The following is a 6,137-nucleotide window of genomic DNA, read 5'->3' on the forward strand; positions in this document are numbered from 1 at the left end:
GGGTGTCAAGTCACAGCCTTCCCCCGACAGGCTTTGTTTATAGCAGAAGTCAGAAAAATTTACAGCCTGGCTCCTCCCTGGCCCTGAGATTGGAATGCTTCATTGGTTCAGTAAGCAAGAGCAAGATAAATCTCTTTCTTCCAGTACCATCGTTGCTAGGTAATTCACAGTGAAGGAAATCATTTTGTTCAAACTAAAGGATAATCAAGCATCAAAGTAACAGAGCCAAAGATGCACTTGTAAAAGCAATAGTTCTGAAGAGTAAAGATTTTCTTAGCAAGAGGAAATCTCTTCCAAATTAGGGAAGAAGTAAAACGTAATTCAGAGATTTGTTTAGAACAATGGAAAGTGCTTACAAAACCATGTTAAGTGAAAAAAGGCAAGACAAATGTAATGTGTGATATGATTACAACTATGTAGGCATGTGTATTGTAAAATAAGGACAAAAATAACAGAAGTTACTGAGTTATTGTATAAGGTTGATGTTGTTATAATTCTCTTCTTTCTAAAATTTCCAAAATACTGTTGCTTTTAGATTGGACACGAAAGAAAAAGAAGATTTTTTTCTTTTTTTAAGAATGAAATAGTTTCATCCTAATGAACAGAGAAATAGGCTTGGTGTTAATAGGTGTTATTTGCATGTACACTTGTGACAGTTAAGGTAAGCAAATTTTCCTATTTGTGTTATAATTCAATTTAAGAAACATTTTCTGAATGTCTGTTAGGTCCTATGTCAAGTTCTGGAAAATACAGTTTACTAATTTGTTCAATAGAAAAAATAATCCATTCCCCAAATTTTCCTTTATTATTAACTTTTAAAACATCTGTGGAACACTTTAAACTGTCCAGAGCATATCTTGCCTGTATATGGAAACCCAGTTCCTAGCATTTGACACATATTTACTTTTCAACAAAACATTTTTAAAGGACAGAAACAATGACAAAATACTCTTCTGTAGTGACTTGAGCATTATATGGAACTACGGTTCTGAAATTATGGGCCAAGTTGCCCTAAGGCACAGCAACAACCTCCTACGGGCACCGTGGAATATTTAAAATTCTTGGGGCACCTTGCTGGCTCAGTTGGTGGAGCATGTGACTCTTGATCCCAGGGTCATGAGTTCGAACCCCACATTGGGGGTAGAGATTACTTAAAAAAATAAAGTAAGGGGTGCCTGGGTGGCTCAGTCGTTAAGCATCTGCCTTCGGCTCAGGTCATGATCCCAGGGTCCTGGGATCGAGTCCCACATCGGGCTCCCCGCTCAGCAGGAAGCCTGCTCCTCCCTCTCCCACTCCCCCTGTTTGTGTTCCTGCTCTCGCTATTCTCTCTCTCTGTCAAATAAATAAAGAAAATCTTTTTAAAAAAATTAATTAAAAATAAATAAATAAAGTAAAATAAAATTCTTCGGGGAATCACAGTATCGCCTCTTGGACACCATGCAAATTACTACTGTTAAGTCGTTTGGACCTAATTACTATTAAGGATTTCTTTTTGCCTAAAAAGCACTGTGAAAAATAACTGAGACACATTGGTGCCATAAGCTGAGAAAGCTTGGAAGCTCAGATTGAAAACTTTAGGCACGGAGCAGAAAACAACAGGATAAGCACCTTAAGCTCTCAGAAACTTAAACTTTAAATTTACAAGACATTTATGTAGTAGAGGCTTGAGCTTGCCTAAAGAAAAGTCCTTGCCCCCAGCTCCTTGGAGTGACCTTCCTGTGCTGCCTGCAGGAAATGAGTCTCTTTGTTTACCTGGAGTCCTTAGGTCATGCCACGTAGTCTACATGAACCGTGTTATTTATGGTGGAGGTCTTGGGTCATGTAATATCAATTTGACCTCTGGAGGGACTGGGAACTAAGGTTAATCACATGGGTGGTTAGCCATGTGTACATCGCTGACTTCCAATAAAAACCCTGGACACCAAGGCTTGGTGAGCTTTCGCGGTTGGCATTATTCCGTTTATGTTGTCACACATGGTTGCTGGGAGAAATAAGCACCATTCACACAATTCCCCTGGTAGGGGACAGCTGGTGGCTTCATGCCTGGTCTCTCTTGAAGTGTGGTGACATAGGTTTGCCTGTTGCTGACTATAATCTGTGTCCTTTGGCTCTAATAAACCTGTACTGTGAGCAGAGATGTTTGCTGGGTTTTGAAAGTCCTTCTAGAGAATCAGTGAAACTGAAGGTGGTCTTGAGAACTTCCTGAACTGCACCACTACAAAATGGAAGTTCATTAACTTTTATAGGTTCTCATTTTCCTTGTTTTCTCAAGGAGAAAGATGTCATTGAGCAGGTATAGTATCAATTAATGCAAGAATAAGACAAGTTTAATTTAAAAAAAGAGAAATGGGGGCCCCTGGGTGGCTCAGTCGGTTAAGCATCTGGCTTCAGCTCAGGTCATGATTTTGGGGTCCTGGGATCGAGCCCCATGTCCGGCTCTGTGCTCCATGGGGAGTCTGCTTCTCTGTCTCCTTCTGTCCCTTTCCCTTCTCCCCTCTCCTCACTCATGCTGTCTCTCTCTCTCAAATAAGTAAATAAAATCTTTAATAAATAAAAGATTTATAAAAAAAGAGAAATGTATTACCTTCTTCTTGTCACACAAGAAAGTTGATTTCCTTAGATAATAGAGATAAGTAACGAGCCCTTTCGATTTGCGGGCTAGTTGAAATTGGCTTTGACATTTTGCTTGCAAAATCTAGCAAAGGATTACATTATTCTGAAACTTTTTAAGCTGACAGCTTAAGCCATTCAGTTATATTTATTTTTAAATTATGGAAAATAATTATCTATTTATTTCTTAACACACTTGCTACCAGGTTGGAATGGGAGAATCCAGCTGCTTTTGGGGGCTCCTAAATACCACAAGCTGTTTCTCAAACATTGTGGAATCAATAAAGCTCAAAATATTTTCTCAAATACTTTAAAAAAAATTTCTCAATATGAATGTATCTTAAAAAGCTTTTTATTCACATGTTGCTAACTCATTTACATTTTTTTCTTTATAAGACTTTGGAATTGTTATTATGAGCTTTATGAGAATGATTTTATTTCCATAAAATCCATAGTTATATAATGGGAAAGCTCCAGACTGAGAAAATTATATTTGTTTCCTAGTCCTATTTTGCCATTGTCTATTTCTAAGCCTCAGTTTTTACTTCTGTGAAATGGGCAGATTGAACTGGATGACTCTAAATTTCATTTCAATACTAAAGTTATCATTTTTCAATTTAACCAATAGATATTAATCCTTACCTTGTGCACATTGTTGTGAAATAGCTAGGTGAACAGTTATAAATGATGAATATAACTCAATCCATGCCTTGAAGAATCTCTCAATTAAAGAGAGAAGACAGATGTCTAACTACAGTATGAGGCAGATTTTGGTAGGTGTGATTGTAGAACTATAAATTCAGGAGTACTGGGGCTGCAATGCGGGGAGTTTCTGCCTTGGTGGATCACAAAATGTTTCATGGAGGGCCTGGAAGATGAGTTATATTTTTACAGATGGAGAAGGTGGTAAGGATAGTAAATGTTTCAGTAGAAGGAACTATATGAGCAAGCACATGACGACAGAACACATGAGGGTACCTTGAGGGGCAGCTGGTGGTCCTGGTGTCTGATCCTATGAGGCATGTAGAAACAGGACAGGAGATGAGGCAGGAAAGATAAGCTGTTCCAAAATTGTTTAGCAACTTTGCATTGGATAGTTCTACCTGTCCTTTCAAATCCCCTTCTGCCTTTGTGTTCTCTCTGCCCCTGGTGGCTGATGCATAAGGACACTTATCAGTGGCCTCAATTGCCCTCTGCTTTCCAGTAAAGTTCAACCATGGGAAGGCACTGGCAAGCGATCAGAGGGTTGGAGTGTTTCTTTTTCTGGCTCCCAATCTGCAAGGTCCCTGTAGGTTTGTACCCCTCTATTGAACGTCATAAGTACTATCATCTCTGGGTTCTGAGAGTTTCTCCCTTAAGGCCAAAGGGAGGTGTATTAGTTTCATAGGGCTACTGTAACAAAATACTGCAAACTTGGTGGCTTAAAATAACAAACATTTATTGCCCTAAGTTCTGGAGGTTAAAAGTCTGAAATCAAGGTGTCATCAGGGCTGTGCTCCCCCTGAAATCTGTAGGGGAGACTCCTTCCTTGCCTCTTCTAGCTTTACAAGCAATCCCTGACATTCCTTGGCTTGTAGAAGCATCACTTCAATCTTTGTCTCTGTTGTCACATGGCCCATCTTCTCCCTGTGTCTCTCTCTATGTCTATTCTCTTCCTAGAGGGACATCAGTCATAATGGATTATGGGCCTCTCCCACTCCAAGATGACCTTATATTAACTAATTACTTTTGCAATGATCCTATTTCCAAACACAGCATTCCAAATACTGGGGGTTGGGGCCTCACGTATCTGTTTGGGGGACATAATTCAACTAATACTGAGATGTAAGGCTCTCCACAGCTGCTAATCCCAGGGTACTGTGCTATCTCTTATGCAAGTCCTGAACTCTGTCCACACCTTTGTAATTGGTTCCATTCCTAAGCCCTCCTCATGTTACCCAGTTTGTGCCATCTGTTTTCTTTAGAGATTCTGATTATGTAGATGTAGATTAGAGTGTCTTGACAATGATTTGATTAGGTATTGTGTTTTGTTTTAGATAGTGGGATATATTTAATAGGAGAGTAATGATCAGTTCTAGGTTTAAGAAAACTAGATAAAGTGGCAAAGTAAAATATGCATTAGAGGAAAGAGACACAGGAGGCGAGTCTATTGTTACACTGTCATGTTGAGATATGACGAGGTCTGAAGTGGGAAGGAACACCAGTGGCTTCCTATATTCCAGAGTAAAATCCAAAGTCTTCCTTAAAGCCATTCATATGGTTCCCCCTTTTCTCACACTACCCCTGCCCCCCATCTTCCCCTCACTCACTACACAGACTCTCACTGGCCCTTTGCTCTTCCTCAAATGTCCCAATCATACGCTTACCCCATGGCTTTGATTCACGTTCCCTCTGCTGGGGATGTTCTTGCTCCTTGTCATATGCATGGTCCCCTCTCACTTTCTTCTGGTCTCTGTTCAAAATGTTCCTTTGTCATTGAGGCCTTCCTTAACCAACCTCAAAAAAATATCACCATCTTCATATACTTCATCCCCAGTCATCTCTAGCTCTTTACTCTCTTTTGTTTTCCTCATAGTACTCATCAAATGACATAATATATGTTTATTTCTTTATGTCTTAATTGTCTCCCTGCTTTCTTAGATTTTAAGTTCCACAAAAACAGAGTATTTTTTTTTCTGTCTGTCTGCTATTCTGCCCCCAGTGGATAGAACTGTGCCTGGCACATAGTAGGTGCTCATCATTTATTAAATGATAGTCACCATTAGAGATAGAATCTGTGGGGATATGGCAATAGATATAATGTGGTGAAAGGGGACAAAAAAGAATTAAATATGGCTCCAGGTGTTTTTTGTTTATTTATTTATTTTCCTGATTTCCTACAGGTAATTTTATGCCTTCTAAAATAGGAAAATTTGCTAGCCTAATTTAGTTATTTTTGCATTTTACATTTCAAAGAAAAAGTTAATCTTTCATTTTCAATGTCATTTTAAAAGTCCTAATGTTAGTCGTAGAGATCAGCAATTCCTATGAGAAACGTGAATAGGTTGTGACTCAAATACATTTTTAAGATGGTGTTTCTTTGACTTGTATTCTGTTATTCTATCAACTGATTCTATTGACACTATTCTGTCTGGGGTTGTGGCTGGGAATTCTAGTGCTTTTTTCCCTCTTTCCCTTCACTTATGATGCCTTTGCCTCATCAGTTGACTCAGTGCTTCCTTTTATACATCAAATAGTTAAGTTAGAGAATTAGTCAATGTGTTTAACATGATTATCCAGCTTGTTCTGTGATGCATGATATTTGTTATTTAATTACTTGCTTCCAATTTTAGACATGACTAAGAGATAATGTGAAGTCACAATTCAACAATGGTCGGTGGCACAGGCTTTCCAAGACCCAAGAAACCGTCCAGCGTCATGCCAGCACGTCTCAAGGTGACGTCTGTGGATGAAATTCTACAGGCATATGGGGACACAATCTGCTGACCTCTAGTTGTCAGAGTGAGTCATGGATTTGCAAAACCTCT

This window comes from Neomonachus schauinslandi, chromosome 8 (genome assembly GCF_002201575.2).
Source record: "Neomonachus schauinslandi chromosome 8, ASM220157v2, whole genome shotgun sequence".
NCBI classification, from domain to species: Eukaryota; Metazoa; Chordata; class Mammalia; order Carnivora; family Phocidae; genus Neomonachus; species Neomonachus schauinslandi.